Genomic DNA, 22,122 nt, shown 5'->3' on the forward strand with positions numbered 1-22,122 from the left:
TCTTGAAGATAATGATGGGGATAATCATGAGGATAAAAAATGTGTTTAGGATGGCAGCAGAGAGTAGAAAGCATAGAGATGCCTTGTGACATTGTGAAACTCCTAAAGTAGCTAACCCTTGAAATATCTATTGTCCACCTGCTCAATCCCGTGAGATAGTAAATTTGTTTATATTAAATTAAAGCCAGTTTGCATTGGTTTGAGGATTTGGCGTAAACATACCTGCTGCTAAAACCATGCCGACAGGGCACAACTTCTCTGACAGTGCTGGTGATGATCCCCTAACATCCAGGATACCCACGTTTTTCTTAACGACTCGTGATCCTGATAAAAGTCAGAGGTATCGTCTGGTCCAAATAGTTGGCTCCTGTGAGAATCAACAATACAGAATGAGAAGTTTACTGCAGCTGCCTGACTCCTCCTGGTTATAACAGGACAAAGTGGCCCTGGCTGGTGTAGCTCAGTGGATCAAGCTCTGGTCTGTGAACCAGGTAGGTTGTGAGTTCAATTCCTAGTCAGGGTATATGCCTGGGTTACAGCCCAGGTCCCTCCCTATTAGGAGGTGTGTAAGAGGGAACACACATTAATATTTTTCTTTCTCCTATCCTTCCCCTCTAGAAAATAAATAAAATCTCAAAAGTATATAACAAAGCATATTTCCCAATATTAAGTGAGGTCACAAATTTTCAAAAGATTCTTTTTAAAAATTTTTTTAAAAGATTGTATTTATTTATCTTTAGAGGGGAAGGGAAGGAGAGAAGGAGAGAAGGAGAGAAATATTAGTGTATAGTTGCCTCTCGTGAGTCCCCTGCTGGGAACTGGTCTACAACCCAGGCATGACTGGGAATTGAACCGTGATCATGTGGTTCACAGGCCTGTGCTCAATCCACTGAGCTACACCGGCCAGGGCAAAAGAGTCTTCTTTTAAATGTGATTTTATTTCATCACCTTTGTGGAGGATAAGAGGTTACCGATTCAAAGTTCATGCATCTGATGCTTCAAAAGGCCAGTATTGAAAATGTCAACTTGGAGTAAGGAAAGGTTTATCAACGGAGAAAGTGCCAGCTTGTGAATATGGGGCCGTAAAGCTTCTGCAAATCCAGGAGAGCCCAGAATTCAGGCTGCTTTTACATAATGGGAAGGGAGAGTGGGCCAGGTAAGAGGTGTGTGACACCTGGACCCCAGCAGAGGGCCCAAGGAAGACGGTGAAATCTCTAAATCTCGTTCCCTGGTCTCTGGTCCTGCTGATCTGAATCTGGTCTTGAGGCTCCTGCAGAGTTTTGCCAGAAGCTCAAGTCTCAAGCAGAATGCCTCTAATAATTAGCTTATCTGTAATTATATGCAGGAACTATTTTCGTGAAGGCCATGGGAGAAATGAAGGGTAGAATTAAGAGAGAGAGAGATCACAAGCATTTCACTCTTACAGTTACATGCTAGACTCTATAACCTGGGCCTAATGCCTCAATAGGTTTTTGTTTTGTTTTAAGGGGATGTTTTATTTTTACTTACACTGAAATAAATATTTTTTATTTATTTACTTTTAGACAGAGGGGAAGGGAGGGAGCAAGAGAGGGAGAGAAACATCAATGTGTGGTTGCCTCTTGTACACCTCCCCTACTGGGGACCTGGCCTGCAACCCAGGCATGTGCCCTGACTGGGAATTGAACCAGTGACCCTTTGGTTTGCAAGCCAGTGCTCAATCCACTGAGCAGCCAAGGCTAAAATAAATATTTTAAACTAGTTTTGTAGCAACCTCTTGAGCCATTCGCATTTCTAGTTTGCCTCCCAGTGATGTCAGTTCTCACTATAATTAGTTTTGATGACTTTACCAGCTCATCAAGAAAGCCACAAAAGCCAGTGGACAATTGTCTTTCCAGTTAAGGCAGGTGTAGGTGAGGCTGGTACAGGTCTTTCTATGACTAGAATGGTCCAGTGTAACCTTTCCCTTGATGCTGTAGGAGGGAACTCTGATTTTTTGGACAAGGCAGACAAGAAAAATAGATCAACAGGACTTCTGTCATGTGCAGTCACTGTGTGCTGAATATTCTTGCTCTCCACTTAAAGAGCAGCAGTGTTAATACCTACCTGAAGGCTAGGATGAATCCCATTGGCCAGTGGCTTTCATCTGGGCCAACAACCTCTGCTTTTCTGTTTTTCTCTCTGGTGTCTATTGTAGACAAGCTTGTTTGATGGCCGAAAGGCAGAGTACGCTAGATAATTGCAGAGAGGCTAGATCTTTGTCACTGGAGATATTTATAACAGGGCTATTTGGAAAAGTGGGAAAATCCCTTTTAGGCTGAATTTCTGACCATAGTCCATCTTGATCTACCTCCTGTCTTCAAAACAGGATCCATGACCACCTTTTCCCCTTGGCATTTGCATATCTAGACCCTTTTACTTTTTAAATATATATTTATCAAATGAATTTAGTTCTTAATTTTCCTAAAGGACTGGATTTTTAGGACCCTTATCAATCTGTTTTCTTCTAGATCCACATTTCCTTTTTCAGGTTTTACTTATTTATTTCCCAATCATACTTCTTATATAGGAGATGTTGACAGCAGCACCCTTTATCCTGAGTAAGGATGGACAAAACTTGGGAGGAGAGTGAAAACTGCGTCTATACATATGATCTGGCACAGTTGTGGTTGGGCAGCCGAAAGCATATTCTAGCAACATCCGGAAAGGGGGAGAGAGACAACCAAGTCTCCTTACAATTTGCTTTCTGTTTGCTGTATTGATGTTTCTGTTAGTTCCATCTATGAGACTGGTGTCTAGATGCTGGCTTCTCTCTGACACATTTGGTCACAGTTGTTCCATGAGTGCTCTCTAGGGGACCTCTGTCTTCAGAGACTCTTACCACTTTCTCTCCTCACCTACTTAACTCCCAAGGCAGTCTGGGCTGTGATCTTTTACTTCTGGATCCCTACCCTCCAGGATGGCAAGGGCACTGAGTTTGCTTTTGGAAAGTGACTGGACTTAATCACTCCATTCATGGGTGTGTGTGTTGGGAGGAGGAATGGATTGGCAAGTCTGTTTCAGCCCTGCCACTTCCCGTGGTATTAGTTCAACTTAAAGGAATTTCATGTATTTTTATACTAAGTGTACTACGTAGTGGGAATGTAGGCTGTCCACCACGTGCTTCCTCTCTCTTTCTTTCCTTTTTTGTTATGCTTCTTTCTTCCCGTCTCAGGAATGTAAGGTGCTGGCAGGTCCAGTAGTTTAGCAAATGTCAAAAGAGATAATCACTGTTTCCTGACCTAGTGAAAACAGGATGTATGGCATCCTGGGTCTTGCAGAAAGGGCAGCGAAATGTTAACGTCAAGCCCACCTCCTGCCTGTGTGAGCCGGAGAGGGACGGGATGGTTGCTGCTCCACACACCCCTCCTTACTCCAGGACCTCTTTTGTCTCTTGGTTGTGAAACCTTTTTTTTAAGTTCATTGATTATGCTATTAAGTTTGTCCCATTTCCCCCCTTCACTCCCCTCCACCCTGCACACCCTCTCCCACCCACATTTCCCTGCTTTAGTTCATGTGTCATACTTGTAAGTTCTTTAGCTTCTACATTTCCCTACTGTTCTTACCCTCCCCTTGTCTATTTTCTATCTACCATCTATGCTACTTATTCTCTGTACCTTTTCTCCTCTCCTCCTCCCACTCCCCTGTTGCTAACCCTCCATGTGATCTCCATTTCTGTGGTTCTGTTCCTGTTTGGGTTGTTTGTTTAGTTTGTTTTTGTTTTAGGTGTGGTTGTTAATAATTGTGAGTTTGCTGTAATTTTACTGTACATGTTTTTTATCTTCTTTTTCTTAGATAAGTCCCTTTAACATTTAATATAATAAGGGCTTGGTGATGATGAACTCCTTTAACTTGACCTTATCTGAGAAGCACTTTATCTGCCCTTCCATTCTAAAGGAGAGCTTTGCTGGATAGATCAATCTTGGATGTAGGTCCTTGCCTTTCATGATGTGGAATACTTTTTTCCAGCCTCTTCTCACCTATAAGGTCTCTCTTGAGAAATCAGCTGACAGTCTGAAGGGAACTCCTTTGTAGGTAACTGTCTCCTTTTCTCTTGCTGCTTTTAAAAATTCTCCCTTTATCTTTAATCTTGGGTAATGTAATTATGATGTGCCTTGGTGTGTTCCCCTTGGGTCCAACTTCTTTGGGACTCTCTGAAGTCCAGTTTCCTGGACTTCCTAGAAGTCTATTTCCTTTGCCAGATCGGGGGAGTTCTCCTTCATCATTTGTTCAAATAAGTTTTCAATTTCTTGCTCTTCCTCTTCTCCTTCTGGTACCCCTATGATTCAGATGTTGGAATGTTTAAAGATGCCCTGGAGGTTCCTAAGCATCTCCTCATTTTTTTTGAATTCTTGTTTCTTCATTCTTTTCTGATTGAATGTTTCTTTCTTCCTTCTGGTCCACTCCATTGATTTGAGTCCCAATTTCTTTCCCATCACTATTGGTTTCCTGTATATTTTCCTTTATTTCACTTAGTGTAGCCTTCATTTTTTCATCTAATTTGTGACCAAATTCAACCAATTCTGTGAGTATTCTGATCACCAGTGTTTTGAACTATGCATCTGATAAGTTGGCTACCTCTTTGTCACTTAGTTGTATTTTTTTTCTGAAACTTTGATCTGTTCTTTTACTTGGGCCATTTTTTTTGTTTCAACGTACCTGTTACTAGTGAGTGGCAGAGCCTTAGGTGTTCACCAGGGCAGGGAAACCCAGTAGCTGGGTTGTGGGGGAGGGGGCCAAGAGAGAACAATGGCATTTGCTACGTTCTCTGCCTGATTTCAGTCACTTCCACCACTGCCCCCAAGCAAATCAGGCCCTTCTGGTGCTGATTCCTGCATGGGTGGGCTTGTGTACATTCCAGGACCCCGTGGGTCTCTCCAACGAACTCGCCTGTGAGGCTGAGAGTTTATGCCAGCACCTCTACCCCCACAGGTGTTTTCAATCAGTGTTTTGAAGCTTTATTTCCTGGCGCTGGAGCCCTGGGTTGTGTGGTCTGTCTTGCTTCCCAGTTTCTCCTGGTTTATCTGTGTGTGAATGTGGGACCACCGGGTCCTGCCAGCCTCCTTGCACACTGCGTTCTTCCATGATCCACCACCTCCACCCTGCACTGGGTCCTCCAGCCCCCTCTGCTGTGAGTCCTCTCCACTGGCCGCCCAACTTTGCTCCTCCTACAGGTCTGGATGAATGTTTCTTCTTTACCTCCTTGGTTGTTGGACTTCCATACAGTTCAATTTTCTGTCAGTACTGGCTGTTTTTTTGTTTCTAATTTTTTGTTGTCCTTATTTTAGTTGTGCGAGGAGGTACAGTGTGTCCACCTATGCCTCCATGTTGGCCGGAAGTCCTCAGTTGTGAAACTTTCTCATTGGCTTACCTTTCCAACCACTGGGAAAGCTTGGGGAATCTGCTGCCTAAAACGTCATTTTTTAAAAACTTGAAGAAATATTAGGGTCATTAATTTCAATAATTGTACTGTCATCTCTCCCATTATTCCTGCTCTCTGTGGTAATTTTGAGTGTGCTAAAGATGTATAGTGGTTAGTGTAGGGCTCAGTACTTCACACCATCCTGGTACACTGGCGAAACCTGCTTTAGGAGAATTAACTATATCTGAGACAGGCAGATAATACCGGGCCCAGAGTTTCATCCTTTTCTGGATGTCCCCAGCATCACCTGGTTCCTCATCAAGGTGAAGTTTGCATCTCTGAGGTATGAGTTGTCCTGGGGTAATGGAACCCTGTGTGCTGTCCACAGGCGTATTGTTGACACAGTCCTACCAAATCCAGTGGTGGTATATGGCTCCGATTTAGAGACAGTGGCCTTTCACCAACAGACAACATGGTTCACAAAGCCAAGAAACAGCAGCATTTCAGAAGTCTGAGGCACCGGCAATCATTCTTGCTTAAAACACCACTGGCAGACACACTGAGGAACAGCAGCCACTGCAGGGGTGGCCCGGATGGAGATGGGGTCTCAGCTGGGCTTTGTGGTATGGGGAGAAGTTTTCCTCAACCTTCTTGGTGTCCCTGTCTGGGTCTGAAAATTAAACTGACAAAGACAGATTAAGAAAAGAAAAAGCATACATATTTACTTAATTGGTTTTATGGGACATGAGAGACTTCACGAGGAAGCAATGACCCAAAGAAAGAGACCTTAGTATTTTGTGCTGGGTTTGATGACGAGCGCCCAGTCGTGGAGGAATATGGTAAGGAGTATGAGGCAAGTGTAGTAGCCTGGAGGAAACTTAGCAAGACCTGTTTGTTCGGATTCCTCTCGGCGTCCCTCTGCCGTTGGAGATCAGGACGCTCCTTCCCTCCAGCTATAGGGAGGGCACTTCTTACAGGAGGGTTTTATGACCTCTTTCAGGGAAGAAAGCAGGTGAAGGAGGAAGTCCAGTGACTTTTCTGTTCTGGCCATTTTCTCAGGCTCATTCAGCTTTAAATGTGAAATATACCCAGGTGCTGGTATTTTGGGGTAGTATGTCCTGAACCTCATTAGTGGTTCAGAGCTTTTCTAATGATGTTTCCAAAAGCTGCTATTTCAATGAAGGCAAATCACAGGAAGAAAGTAATACAAATTTATGAAAAAACTGAAGAAAAGAAAAAAAAACCCTCACGATTAAATATTAAAATGTTAAGAATGGAAATTTAAAAGTAATATAGGAAAACTGAATTATGAGTCAACTATACTTCTATTTCAAGATGGCCGTTAAGGTTGTTTACTTCCATTCAAATTACATGAAAGTATCAAACAAGTACTGAAATAGAAAAAAATGGTGTCAGTGATGGAAAATGGGATGATGCCATTAACTATCTAGATATTTGGGAGTTTCGCAACCTATGATGAAATGGCATTAGATTGAGATACTGATGATTCTAGGGTCCAGTATTTAGGAAAGAAGGTAAGGCTCATAGAGAAAGTAAGTCCATGCCCTAATTTGGGATCTCTGAGGGACATGAATTCCTTTTGGTCGGCTCCAGCAGTAGTTCCTCATGACCTGGAAGCCTAAGGCCAAATGTCAGTGCGTGCAATATATAATATTCAGGGCAAATATAATATAGGATGTCTCAGCAGTTCATAGCATACGTCTGATCCCTCTGGACAGCGATACTGATGATTCCCAGTGGGGGCAGTGTGTGAATTTCCTCGTCAGTCGGTCCAGGTGCCCCGTTCTGCTGTCCGGAAGATGAGCTGTCCTCATCTGCACTATCCCCCAGAGCCTCTTGGACCGTAGACATGTGGGGGGAGGTCTACCCTCTGAGGGCTGGACAACTTTAGAAGACCCTGTCTGTTGATGTGGGTTCATGGCCAAAGTGTTGAGCAACCACAGGCCCTATTTTTTCTTTAGAGATTCAATCCTGCATGGCTTTGAGATCTCTCACTTCACCAGGGGAAGGTATGCAGTTGGGGTCCTGCTGAGCACACTTGTTTCTGTTCTGATCATTATGCTCAGGATGTTTTGCTTGTTTTATATTTTTAAAGGACACCCTGGAGCAGTGTTCTTCAACTGTAGGCCCTGAACTATTAGTGAGATGTGAAGTCAATTTAGTGGGCTGTCACCAGCCATGAAAACAGAAACAAAAGGATAAAATCTATCAGACTGAGTTGCACATAGCAAAGATGGCTGTTGTTTTGTTCATTTTTTTCTTTTTTAAAAATGTGGAACATTTTGCAGATTTGCGTGTCATCCTTGCGCAGAGGCCACGCCAATCTTTTCTGTATCGTTCCAATTTTAGTGCATGTGCTGCTGAAACGAGCGTTTTTGTGTTATAAATATATTTGAATGTGTGTACTGACTTGCAGTATAAAAATACATGTTACTAGAAGTCACTTAGAAGATCTCATTTTCTAGCACACTTCTGAAGAAACTCAATAGATCTCTATAACTGAAGTAAGGATGAGTAATTTGGACAGCAATGAAGTTTTTGTAAAAATGGAGCTATTGGGATCATTGCTTCTATTTTGTTTTATTTTGGTTATCAAAACAGAGCTTGTAGGTAATTTGGTGATGAAATTGAGTAATAGCGCCCTCTCCTGTTCTTCCACAAACTGCAAACATTTATTTTAGCACTTGTCACATAATTACTTACCTACTTGTCTTCCCTCTTCTCAAGGCACAGTGAGTGGGTCCTGTAACTCAGACCATACCTTGTTAAATTTTGGATCATTTTTGCTCCGTCTACAACATTCAGTGCGGTTTCTTGCTTTTTTGGAGATTATATTTGCCGATACATCCTATGATCCTACACCGTGAAGATTAATTTGCCTTAGATGTTCTGAAAGAACATTTTTTTTAAATTGTCGAATTGTAAAATGCTATTTACTTTGGAAAGATCAAGCCCCCTAAGTACACACTTAGTTTAAATATGTAAGTAAATGACACAAAAACCAACACGCACTTTTTACAATGCAGTTTTTCCTTTTACTATGTTTGTGTGGAAAAACCTAACCATTTGTTGTCGGGTTAATTACTAAACCAGATTTTGTTAATTACTACACTAAACAGGTGTTAGTAATGGAGAGTATATATACCCCATTAGGATTTAAAATAGTAAAGAATAGTAAGGAAACAAGAATTTTCCTTGTGGTGTAAATGCCTGCCTGTTACCCATTGGTATCCCACCCCTCCCCTCCCCCAGCTTTCAAAGCTTTGGGATTTACATCCTGCCTTATCAGTTTCTTTCTTTATTTTGTCTCTGTAGTACAACTGGCTCATTCATCCAAAATTTTGTCCAGTGTCTACAGAAATGATTGCTGTATTATATGAGTGGTCTGCAATTAGACAGGTTATGGACATATGTTTCTCTTTTAATTATATTACAGGATCCTGCAGGAATTTTTAATGGTAGTATGGGAAGGGGAATCAAGTACATTTTATGATGGAAATATGTCACTTCAGAATTTCAATTTTACTTCCCAGCTGAAGCAAGGCCTTCCGTTACAGGTCTGTCCTGCCCAGCAGGCTCTGACCATCCTGAAAGTTGTAGGCACTGGCTCTGTGGGAGGTCTCTCTGGAAAGGGGCCTCGCAGAGCTCAGCCCTGAAGCTCTTAGGAAGAAGGAGAAGGAGCTCTGTCCTCTGGTAACTGTTGTTTTCTCTAAAGCACTTCTTTCCCAGCTCTCCAAACCCCCAGGAGAAAAAACAAGTTGGGGGAAAACAAGTGGGAAAATTTCACTTGAGCGTATCTTCTGCCTTTTAAAAAGTATTCATTCTGTGCTGGGAACTGAACGTCTCTTGAGAAGCATAACTGGGGTGTAGGAACTCAGGCCTAGGAAGGCACAACCACTGCCCCTTATCTCTGTCCAACATTCGAGGGACGAATTATTTTGCCACAGTTTTAAAGTAAGGAGCCTAGAGGTTAGACTTGACTCCTAGTCCTAGATCATTCCTGATCTTTACAAACAAGTTAACCTATATTGTCTCCTTGTTTGTAAGGTGAAAAAGTGCATTTGCTTGTAACATTTAAAATTTCCATATCAAAGGAGAAACAATTATGTAGGCTTGCTCTGGAAAACAGTATGAATAGCACATTTAAAAATGGATCATGGAAAAAACGTTATTGTCTATTGGTAAGAGATTTAACCTTAAATGTTTTTTCTTCCATAGGTCAAATACATTTCGGTGTGTAGAGTTTGTTAGTATTTAAAAGCTTTAAATAGGTTGCCAGTACAAATAATTATTTTTGAGAGTTCAATCAATTTGTAGTAGGAGCCTCACATATGTTGGTCTTAGTTAATTTAATTACTCTGGAGGCTGCATTTGTTCCATTAACCAAGATTATAGCCCTGTGACAATGTGTTAATTTAAAAATAAACTTTTAAGTATTTCAGTGAGTTCTCCACATTTCTGAATATATGAATGCCAAACTATTAATAATTTTTGGAACTGGTGACTAATATATAGTATTTCATTATGATTCATCTTTTGTGTACATACAAAAATTTTCATGAAGAGCACAAAACAACTCTCCAGCTTGGGAAGGAAAGAGGGGTGGCACTTACAAGGTTCTGCCCCCACCCCCCAGTCTTTGCTGATGAACTCAGGAAGTTTCTTTTCTCATTGAAAAAAACTCTGTTACATACATATGAATCGTACAAAGGTGTTTATGTCTTTCTTAGGTGGCTGACTCAGGAGGGTACACTGTAGGGAACACCTGCTCTTTTTATCTGCCGGAACCTCTTCCTCACTTCCCCGGAGGGGCAGATCCTCTATGTTATCTCCTCGGAGTTCTGCCGAGGCTGCTGCTACACTGAGTCACCTCCCTGGCTCTAGGGGTGGTTGTGTAATCAGGGACTGGCCGCACAAATACTCTACTTGTTGCTGACCACATTAACAGATCTATGGATGGACACATGACCTGAACCAGGTCAATTAGAATCTTTTCCTACAACCTTATTGCAGACGGTAAAAGCAAGACGGCCTCCCTTTCCCCTGGGATCACTAGCTGAGATGATTGAAGCCTAGCATGTCCCTGGTAATGCTTCCCACCCCCCCACCAGCCTATAGAGGATGCATACATGTAATAGGAGAGAATATGATGAAAACATTGAGTAAAGCAGGGAAAGAAAGAATAGATGCAAAAATGAGGATGAGTGTGAGAGAGAAATGATGATTTTGAACTCCTGGATTCTGTCATTCCTGAAGCACCTCTGTGAAGGTGAGAGTTAGGACATTGGCTAGTTTAATTTGGGTCTTCTTTCCTTATTTGTACCCAAAAGTCTTGACCAATGTGGGGAGTAAGGCCTTAAGGACAGCTGCTGCTTGGTACTTCAGTACTATCTATAGTCCAGCTAAGACGTAATCTAGAGCAGCGCCTGGTACGGCACTAGTACTCAACAAATATGTGTTGAAAAAGGGGCACCTCCTTTTGGATAAGAATTAAACTCTTTGATAGTGCTCTTGACTTCTTTATGTATTGACTGAAATAGGAAAAATATTCATCTTCTTCACTCTCTTGCTGCTTGGTTAAATGTGACTCTCTTAAATATAGCTATTTTTGCAATTGAAAGCACCATTTTTCTACAGCTAGAAAAACCTACTTCTGACACAGATTGCCAGTACAGTTTTCTAAGAAGCCCCTTACGATATGCAGCACAGCGGGCCCCACCACAAGGTACATCAATCACCTTGCTGCGTCTGGGGCAGCTTTTACAGGATTTTCTGTGATCCTGGTGTCAGTGTGAGTTCTGTATCAAGGCAGAGGTGATATGCAGAAATCCGGCAGCTACTTAGAAGGGAGGCCAGGCAGTGCTGTGCCAGTATAATTAATGAGAGTCATCGCTCTGGAAGCAAGAGGAGAGTGGGGGTTGGGAAGGATGTCTTTCACCAGTCAATGGCATGTAAGAAAAATCGGTGCTTTCACATCCCTCTTTACTGCTGGGAGGGAGTTAAGTCACAGGACCCCTGTAAAGGGCTCTCTGCAGCTCACTGAGCGGGTGGAGGTCCCTCCTGTACCAGGAAGTAGCATTCAACCCCAGGCTTTTCATCAGGGCCAGTTTCAATCTTGAATTGAACTACTAGCAGGAGTCCCTTACATTTGAAAATCCTTATTAAAAGGTTATGGCTTACCTGATCATTCAAAAAAAAGGTACCTTAATACCATATAGGACATACAGCTCAAAGAAGTGTTAACTGGGATCCCATTTCTTCCAGTTCCCCTGTGTGGAGTAAGAGGGTATTATTTGTTTTGCTTTTCTATTGACTTTTTGGTAACCATGGAGGGGCTTGTGTGACTTAGGCTGCTTTCTACCCACTGTCTAATCCCTTTGTTATTATTTCTCCTGGTTGTCACGGCAGGGAAAAATTATTCTGTTCTGCTTCCAAAAAGTCAGCAATGTAACATCATTTTCTTAGTTTTAGTTGTTTTTCCCCCGAACTAATGGTATAGAAAGAAGATGCAGGGGGCAAAGTTACATTAAAAGATTTATGGGCTTATTCCTATGTCCTAAACACTGAAGACCAAGCTTTAAGTATGATTCACACATTATCTGTTTAATTTCTGATAAATTGAAAATTTGTGCGGGTACATTAAAAAAATAATTTTAGGGAGGTTTCTTTCTGTGGAGCCCAAAGACCGTCTATGTGTTTCCAAACTGATTTCTCCTTGGTACCCTGGCAGGAAGAAATTCAAGTGACTGTTTGGTGGTTTTTCCTTTTTTTTTCTGAGAGTCCAGAACTGCTTTCAGGATAAAGTTTCTTCTTGCCCATAGTGCTTTGCTCTGACATTGTAATTGCCTCCGTTGAATTGAATAATACAAATGGGTTGTTTCTATGGTATCGGCTAAGTGGGATGAAAAGGTGAAACCCTAGATCTAGGGCTGAGAAGTCACGGTGCTATCCCCCACCCCCCAAGTGTCCGTCAAAGTGGACGGGCAGCCAGGCCCGGCTCTGCATGCTTTGGCACTCATTTGTAACTTCCTGAGCAAATTCACGCATGAAAAAGAAAATGACTTTAGTTTATGTTGTCACTAAGCCCAGAAAATCCCTGCCAACCCCATGTTGTCAGCTTTTCTAGAGCCTTCTTATTGGTGGAGAATTTTAAACTGAAGGTGAGGAGCAGTGTCTCCCAGACCCTCCCAGGCAGGCTTTGAACTAACAATAGGGCAGGTTGAATGAATACTGACAAATGCAAATCCTGGAATGCCGACGCAGGATCTCCTCGTGGCTGTGGAGGCCAGCGCGTTCCAGCCGCAGCAACCTGCTCGCTCACCCCCGAAGTGCGCTCGGTAGACTTCACCGTTTCATCTCCCTCTGAGTGCCTACTGTATACGAGCTTCCCTCTGTCACCGCCGGGCTCTAACTGCCCGCAGGTTGGCTGTTTGAATCCGCCAACCACTAAATTGATCTGATTGAATAACTGGCCCGATAACATTTAAGAGAAGTGTCTGGAAGAAGAGACGGCGGAGGCAAATAGAAAGTGTTACCTACACTCCCTCTTCTTCAGTCTTAGCTGCACTTTACTGGAAGCAGATCTTAGATGCAACGGCAGAATTGATGCTATATTTTCTTAGAATGGTAAAACAAAACGAAACACAAAACGCGAGGGGTGATAAGATGGACAGTTCGGGATTTTCTTTAAGCTGTGGTCCTGACACTTTTTACTTCAGTGCAAATCGCACACAGTGCTCACTCCCTGCGCCCTCATCTCCAACTCCATTTAGCCGAACTCCTCTACTCTGCCACCACTGAGTTTGTCCGGGACACATCCCCCAACTGAGCACCAACGGGCTGGGGAATCGTTGAAACTTGAGGGGGGGGGGAGTGCTATAGATGGATTATTTCCAGTGCTTCTGGCCCTTGCCTGCTGGGGATCCCTCCTCGCAAAGGGGTGTAGGCCTAAGGGTCAAGGTCCAACTCTTGGCTCCCCGCGCCCAGACGGAAGGCGTCAGGAGCTCCAGTCCATTCTTGCCAGCTCCAGTTCCTGATTTCCGCGGGAGCTACGGGGCTAGGAGGGAGGGGGCTGCAGGGTGAGCGTGAGGATTTGAATGAGAAAGCAGGTTGTGCAGCCTCGGCGCCCCGCTCTTCCGACCAGTCTTGGGAGAGGGGGCGGTTCTGCTGGTTGGTGGGGACAAGTGCCCTTCTGGGGGGCTTTTCTGACCCTTGACAGGGTTTTGGAGTTGAGTCACAGGAGCCAATAACTCATCACCCGCGCACTTGGGAGGTAGCTCCTGCGCCGAGGACTCCGAAGAATCCTTCCTCTGCGGAACACTCGAAGTTGAACAGGTCAGTGCTTGGGGGGAACGAGGGGGCACGAGAAAGAAAAGGGAGACTGGTCCGGCAGTCCAGGTGTGCAAGTGAGCAGGTGGCCCTCGTTCCTCTCTCTGCAGTCCAGGCAGGGAAACATTCTTTAGGACCGTGTGAGTGCTGTGCGTGGGGTCCCGCAAGCCCCTGTGTGGAGGGGCTGGTTGTGGGGTCCTGTCCTGTAATTCAGAAGGATGGGGAGTGTGAGCCTCCCCAGAACTTAATTCTTGGGTCTCTTGTGGTGGCGGGTGGTGGGTTGTGCCGGGTGGAAGGTAAAGCATTCGTGCTGGATGCATCACCCCTCCGCCCCTGCCCCCACGCGGATCGGGGGACATCGGGGGACCCGTTTCCGACCCCCGCCCGCCGCGGAGAGAGCAGGTTCGTGTTGCCCAGGAAAGGCAGCGAGGTGCCCATTACACTCGGGGAGTCTCACGGTTCTTCCTGCGCTGGGCGACCTCGCGCAGGACCCTGTCGGAGGACACCAGGTGCTCTCGGTGGGAGGAGGATTTACTCCATAGCCTTTTCCCGGAATTGACTAGGGGCACCAGAGCGGCGGGACCTGGGGGGGGGGTGGGGGGCAGGTCGGGGCCCCGAGGCGGCCGCGCTCTGCGCTTGCGCCGAGTTCCCATGGCTACGGAGGCGAGTCCGCGACGCCACCCCGCGCGCCCCGAGTCCTGCTCCGCGTCGATCTTCCGTGAAGCCTCGCCGCTCCTCTCCGGGGCTTGCTCTTTGTTGTTTGTAATGTGGAATCGGTTTATGGTCTCCTTTTGACCTTAGGGATTCAGCATTAAAATAATAACCAAGTAAATTGAAAAATAAGACCAGCCCCCTCCGGCTTGCAGACATTTATCATTTTGATCTTAGACGGAAGAAAATGATGAGAAATTGCTAATTGGGGCAGTAATTGAGATTTTTTCCCCCTCCTCCCTCTCCTAAGCCATGATAGTGAAGGCAAATAAAATAATTTACTTCCTGGTTAGGTATTTAAAAAACATCACTCAGGTGCTTGCTCTTGAGAATTAAGGGGACCGATCTGCTCCTCCTTTCCTCCGGGTGGAGGGCGGGGCCCGTACAACCCACAGCACCTGTGTCCCCTGGCTTGTTTCTGAGGACGAGATTCGCTCCAAAATGGACCAAAGTAAAATGCCACCAAAAGAAACAAAGGCTGTCTCAGGGGAGGTGATTGTTTTTGCAATTGCTCTGGATTTTTGGTCATTTCTGGGTTTAATCTTACATATTTTCTGCGGGGAATGTTTCAGGAAGCCTTGAGCAAGTAGTTAAATTTCTCAAGATTTCTGTTACGAGAGTTATTTTTATTTTCTTTAAATTGTTTTGACAGCTCCATCCCCTTTTAAAAATCTCACTTGTTTACAAGCAGGTTAGCATTTGGCAAGGGGTAGATAGAAGGGGCTGTAGTTACTCATTGCTCATTTTTCTTAGGTTGCATCAATATTTGGCAGCATAATTCACATACCTCGTTGCTTATTTTAAGTGAACATGGGTTAGAATTAATGTAAAATGGAATTACTCTTCCTAGGATAAAGTGTGGCATAAAAATACCTTAGATGAAGTAATATATGAGCACTGTCTTGCTGTATCCTATTTTTCAGTAATTTGCTTTCAAATTTATCAGTGATAGAAATGATCAGACAGTATCCTTCCACCATCAGTAAATGAAGTCAGCATAATGTTAATTTCAAATGATTACCAAATAATGTTTGTTATTTCTCCCATCCCCCTCATTACAAATGCCTATACATTATGCAGTTTATTTAGATCAAATGCTAAAAATGTCTTATTAAGTTTTCCCCCTTTTTTCATAATTAAAAAAATAGAAAAACTCCTAATTTTCAGGTTCACATACTTTGTGACCCTCTTTGGTGTCCTGTAACTGGCTCCAATTTCCTAGTTTTCCGTGACATGTGTTTCTGCTGGTTCCGGGAGGTAAACTGCAGTTTAGAGGATCGTGGGATAATGATCCTGGGAGGGCGGGAGTGGGGGGAGCAGTGGGGATGGAGACAAAGGGAGTAGGGGTTGATGGGCAGAGCCGGGATTTATAGCCGCACGAGAGTCTTCATAGAAGCTGTTGAAGTCATTGCTTCTGTTTTTTACATTTTCCCACATTATCCACAGCAGTTAAATTTCTTCCTAATATCAGTCTTCTAAATAGTTATAAGGACTAAATTATGCAAATAGAATATTATAAAGGTATTTCATGTTAAGGTATCGAACTATAGTGGGAAAACTCTTAATTAAATGTTTTCTACTTAATTTATTCACTTAGTCAACAAATATTTATTGAAAACTAATTACATGGAAGGCAAGATGAATAAATCCAGATTTCCACTCTTAGTGAACTAAGAGCTGTGAGTCCTGAAATCATGCTAATGCTTTTCAGGTTTTCTGGGTAAATATAACTACTATGCTCATCTTAAGAAAAACAGTTTATTTAGTGATCAGTGATCAGACTTCCTGATTCAGAAACAAATGCTTAAATCTTCATTAGAAAAAAATCCTGAACATTGATTTTTGAGCATTTTAGATAAGAATCTATATATATGGTAAAAAGCATCCTGTGCACCTATTTTCTTACATTTTTGTAGTACAGACTGGGCCCTAAAACCTAGAGTCTGGGCAAGCACCGCTCTTGAGTTTGAGAGGAACAGAGAAAGTCTGTAATTCTTGGGTTTCTTAGATGAAGATAAGGTGAGTGATTCAGTAGCCCTTTGTTCTGACTCCCTATTTCACGATATAATAAACCTCCTGCAGCTGCCTTCTAAGAACAGTGTTGGCCTGCATGCTTGAAGGATCATGACTATTATTTCTCTGAAGAAAAAAGGGAGGGGGATATAAAATTATGATAGATAGAAAAAGTACAATGGGGCACTTGAACCTTTTAATTTTTGAGCTGCAATCATTTCTAGGCATTTCCAGTGACTTTCGACACTACAGAAATCCATTATAGCCATGCCAAGCCTGGCCTAACATTGACCAAGGTTGACAGACGTTTCCACTTGTCATTCACAGGACATAGAAGGTTAGGAAGACTGTAATCTTCCCTCCTTTGCCCCCTCATGAGTCAACACTGATCTGCTCAGAGAAGCTTGCCGAAGAGCATCCCCATTTGGTTATTGCTCTTTGTCTAGGAAAATCAGACTCAGCGGTGAATTGTGGACCAAGTGGTGCAGAACTCATTACTTTGAACAATGCCTCCACTGCCTGGGAAGCGTGTTCTCTCTCCTCACTCGCAGGGGCTCATTCAAGGCTGGCTTTCCTCACAAGGAAAATCATTTAGACACAGTTCAGTGGACACTCACTCACATCTCATTGACACCCGTGACCATTTTTTGTTTAAGGAGAAACCTAGTACTGCTGTGGTAGGGTGTGCCAAATGAGAAGTGCATTTTCAGAACCCTGTGAAGAAGTTTACACAGCTTTACGTTGTTATCATCAAGGTCTCTGTCTTCTGTGCTTCAAAGCAGGAGGTCAGGATGGATGCAGAAGGGACAACTAAGAAAACTTTTATAGCAAAGTTGAAAACGTTCTCAGTCACTCTGCATTTTGGTTGTACTCAACTACATGCCTGTACCTCTTTATGGTCATAAAGTTACAGAACAGAAAAAGATAGCAAGGTAGATATTATGTTTGTTATGTACATCAGGAAACTGGGGTCCAAGGTTGCTACATGATTTTCAAAGTCATGCAGCTGATAAATGGCAGAACTGGGAGGAAAATACTGAGTTTTCAATTTCTAACGATCCCCGTATGTGAGCAAATGTGAAATTCTTGCTCCAGACTGGCATTTGCAGCTGTATGAAATTGCTGTAGTTGTAGATGTAAAATGGTCAACCATCAGCAGAATTACAAAATTCAACCTAGTCACTGAGTGGGATTTGCAGTGGACACCTTCTGATTACATATTTGTAATAAGCATGTATAAGTCATGAGAACGTATATGGAGCACATGCATAAATGCAACAAGTCTCGTAATATCTATTTTGGCCTGAGGGATTTGGCATGCTTAGGATTTAATACAAGGGGAACAGTTTTTTGGTTATTTATCATCCAGGAAATATCTTGTACAAGGGGTTCTGGATGAAAAGGAGGAAATGAACATTACTATATTCCAATCGTTACTTTATGTCACTTTAAAACTCATAATAATCAAGAGAGGCAGAAACTATTGTCCCATGTTAATGAAGAGACTCAGTGAGATTAGTTTCTTGCTCAAATAAAATAGACTAGGAATTCGAACCCTGGTCTGTCTGCCTTTAAGCTCCATTATATCATGTGGTCTTGCCACTCAGGAAAGCAAGACTGAATTTATAAAAAAATATCAAGACATTTTCTTTTCAAATTCATCATTCCATCCAAAGTACAGACAGGTAGAAGTGTTTCTGACCAGCTGTTTGGTGAGTGGAGAAGCTGCCTTTCCTATTTGGAGGTTGGGAGGTTATAAATTCAGGCCTGGTTCCAGAAAAGCATTCAAGACTTTGTTTATAAACTCTGTTGGCTATTTGTTTAGAAGTGAGTGGTGTTTAGGTTCTCCTCTGCAAATGCTTTTCCACATCAAAGTAGCCCACGCTTCACTAATAAATTGTCAAAATGCGGTGGGTCTAGGAGAACCCCTCATGATTTTAATGTGTTTTCTGGCATCCCAAGACTAGGTATTGGTTTAACCTTATATAAACTTTGCTCACTTATTTTCGTAAGATAGTATTGAGAGACTTGGTGCTGGGTAGAACCAGATGGTGTCTTCCTGCAATGTTTTTCACATTTGAAAGCAGAATCAACTTGGACAGTTGCTGAATGAAAATTTCTAAACTTATGCCAGAAGCTGGAGTTTGGGAGCTCTTAGAACTGCTCTGCTATGGTGTTGGGAAATGGAAATTTGTGCGGCACTGGTTTCAGATCTGTAGTGTTTTTGAGCTAGGTTGCCCAGGAAGAAACTGAGGCTCTGGAGTGTGCACACTCACACAGCCGAGTTGGGACGTGAACCTTGCCGTGGCCAGGCTGCTGGCCTAGTGTTCTTGGTAGCTCGCCCCAGTGTAAAAGCACGCTGGACTCCAGCCCCGGACTCTAGCCGGAGATTCAAATACTGTACAGGATCCTGGAAGGCTCTGGTTTCCCTCTTTGGGAGTTTGTTTTCTGTGGTTTGTTCTTCTGAATTACTTAGGAAGCTGTCCAGCCACTCAGGTGCTCATGAATTACCTCTTCAATTGCCATTGGAAGGCAGAAGAATCTAGTTTAATGTTAGCATATTTGAGTTACTGATTAACTGATCCAAGGCAGCATGATTTCTCTTTTATCCGCCTTCACTTCCTTGTTGCTAGTCCACAAGAACCAAACATTTGAATTCAGTTTCCCACTTGCCTCTTCTGCTCTTCAATTTAATCGAAGAGGTCTCTGGACATCAGAATAGGTCTCCATGGAGTGCTGATGGAACCGCTGCAAGACTAGCCCAGGTGGGAACTCTGAAGGTGGATGTGATTTTTTTTCAGGGGTCGGAATTCTGGACCAGAAGTGAAGTGAGTTGATTTGCTGTGTCATGGTATGGGATTTAATTCTCTACACCTTCTACTACTTTTCGCCAAACAACTCTTTCTTAACTTTAGGTGATGTGGGAGCTATTGAAAATAAATTTAGTTTTTAATGCCCTGGCTGGTGTAGCTCAGTGGATTGAGCATGTCCCTGTGAAGCAAAGGGTCACTGGTTCGATTCCCGGTCGGCGCATGCCTGGGTTGCAGGCCAGGTCCCCAGTAGGGGACACATTAGGGGCAACCACACGTTGATGTTTCTTTCCCTCTCTTTCTCCTTCCCATCCCCTTTCTCTAAAAATAAATAAATAAAATATTTAGAAAAAAGAAAATAAATTTATTTTTTAAAAGGAAATTTCTTTATTGAAGAGAGTAAGGTATTCATATAAGAAGTTAGGGTTACATAAAGATCCTTTGATTTTCATTTCAATTTAAAGACTATTGATTCCATACAATGATTTGTATAAAAAAGAAAAGGGAGGGTTTCTTTATACATATAGAAAGGTATATTCATGTACCTCCTTCCACAGAGTAAACTCTGGAAGGAGACACAAGAAACTAATAATGTGGGTTGTGGGGAGACAGAGACCTGAGGTAAACTATTCATTGCGTATGCTTTTGTGCCTTTTCAATTTTGAAGCTTCAGCTTAATAAATAAAATTAAAATAAAAAAGAACACTTGAGTTTCAACAATAAATAAATAACCATTTCTTGGCTCCTAAATGGTAGAAATAGAATACTGGGAAGAAATTTTACATAAAGGAAAAATATTTCTTTTTCTTACTGTCTTTTTAAGTCTCACTGAAAAAATCACAGCGATTTCATTTCACATTTAGTAATTTTTTTAAAGATTTTATTTATTTATGTTTAGAGGGTAAGGGAAGGAGAGAGGGAGAGAAATATCAATGTATGGTTGCCTCTCGTGTGTCCCCTGCTGGGAACTGGCCTGCAACCCAGGCATGTGCCCTGACTGGGAATCAAACCTTTGGTTTGCAGGCCCGTGCTCAATCCACTGAGCTACACCAGCCAGGGCTACATTTAGTGATTTTTAAAAAGCAGTGATCTTTAAGATATTCTGGATTTTGATACTAGGGCTGTGAAAGCTTTTTCTTTTTCATAGTTTTTTTTTCCCTCTCATAAAGCATCAGTTATTGGCTGCAGCTAGACTTAGTGGGCCAATAGGAATCAGATCCTCTCCTGAGTTACTAAACCTACGTGATGGGTTTGTTTATAAGAGTGAGGCTAGAAAGTACCCCCCCCCTTCTCCTTCCCCCCCTTAGACATCCCCGTAATGTGGTTATGCTTTCACTTTCCTGGGCAGTGTCTGAATGTGAATGTCAGAGGAATTTTTTCTCCTCAAATGGAAAAAAAAAGAAAACCCAAAACTTGGACACAAATGTATTTATTCTAAAACACAGCTTTTCTTGTTTTAAATAGGTTTTGAATTGAAAGTATTTTTCTGTTTACTGGGTAAGTCATTAAAACACAGCCTCAGAAGAGAGTAAATACAAACTGTGTATCAATAGCTTTTTTCACTTGTCAGAAGAGAAAAGTGAAATCTATTATTTAACGTCCAAGTTTCAGTCAAAAGCAAAAATTCAAGTCGGGAATAGTTCTCAGTAAATCCTTGAAAGTTTCTCATCTCAAATTAGGTGAAGTAAATAGAAAAGCATCTATATTCCTCCCAGAATTGTCCATATTGCTATTATTTTTTGTTAGAAAAATAGCTGAATAGATCATATAGTCTCATGCTTAAAAGGGCATTTAGTGAATATTCTCTCTCACACCCTTGTCCCTCAGTCATCCAGTTCTTTCTCTAGAGCCCAACAGTGTTATTCATTCCTTAGGTATTTTTTGAAAAGATACTGTATATCAGGAAGTACATATAGATAGTTTTTTTCCTCCTCCTAAAAAACAAATGCTAGTACATCATTCACATGATTCTGCATTTTTCTTGCAACAATTTATCTTGCATATGATTTTGTATCAGCATATAGAATTTATTAATTCTTCTTTTTAAAAAACTTTTTAAAGGAAGGAGTTTTAGGTTCACAGCAAAAATGAGGGTATACAGCACCGAGATTTCCTGTCTATTCCCTGCCCCCACACATGCATCGCCTCCCCCTTATCTATATCCCCCACCAGAGTTACAGTTTGTTACAAATGGCTAGATAGTTACCATTTGTTACAATTGATGGACCTATACTGACACCTACTCACCCACAGTCCATGGTTTATAGTAGGTTTCAGTCTTGGTTTTGTACATTTAACGGGATTGGACAAATGTATAGTCAAGTATACCCATCATTATGTTATCATGCAGGGTATTTTTCCCTGCCCTGAAAGTCCTGTGCTCTGCCCATTCATCCCTTCCCACCCTGTAACTCCTGGCAACTACTGATCTCTTCTATGTCTCCATAATTTTAGCTTTTCCAGAATGTCATATGGTTGGGATCACACAGTATTTAGCTTTTTCACATTGACTTTTTCATTTAGTAATATGTATTTAAAATTCCGCCATGTCTTTTCACGGCTTGATAGCTCATTTCTTTTTAATGTTGAATAATATTCCATTGTATGGACAGACCATGGTTGGTTTATCCATTCACCTCCTGAAGGACATCGTGATTGCTTCCAGGTTCTGACAGTTATGAATACAGCTGCTGTACACATTCACGTGCGGGTTTTCGGGTGAACCTAAGTTTTCAACTTTTTGGGTAAATATTAACTAGCACAGGTGCTGGGTTGCATGGTAAGGGTATGTGTAGTTTTGAAAGAAACTGCCAAGTTGTCTACCAAGGTGCTTACCACTTTACATTCCCACCAGCAGTG

At 42.4% G+C, this 22,122-nt stretch overlaps 1 protein-coding gene and 1 non-coding gene across 2 annotated transcripts in view; one reads left to right on the forward strand and one right to left on the reverse strand.

Annotated features, from left to right (window-relative positions):
* Window positions 1-7,667: 7,667 nt before the first annotated feature.
* LOC119041249 (U6 spliceosomal RNA) lies at window positions 7,668-7,774 on the reverse strand. The gene has a single exon (XR_005081003.2). It is a non-coding gene; the product is annotated as a U6 spliceosomal RNA (small nuclear RNA).
* A 5,730-nt stretch (window positions 7,775-13,504) lies between these two features.
* PLCH1 (phospholipase C eta 1) overlaps window positions 13,505-22,122 on the forward strand; it is a 188,051-nt gene continuing 179,433 nt past the window's right edge. The window contains exon 1 of the mRNA XM_053658053.1: window positions 13,505-13,735. The gene's annotated coding sequence lies outside the window, so the exon portion shown is untranslated. The remainder of the gene's footprint in view (window positions 13,736-22,122) is intronic.

This window comes from Artibeus jamaicensis, unplaced genomic scaffold, assembly GCF_021234435.1.
Source record: "Artibeus jamaicensis isolate MK-2021 breed Jamaican fruit bat unplaced genomic scaffold, CSHL_Jam_final scaffold_474, whole genome shotgun sequence".
Classification (NCBI taxonomy): domain Eukaryota; kingdom Metazoa; phylum Chordata; class Mammalia; order Chiroptera; family Phyllostomidae; genus Artibeus; species Artibeus jamaicensis.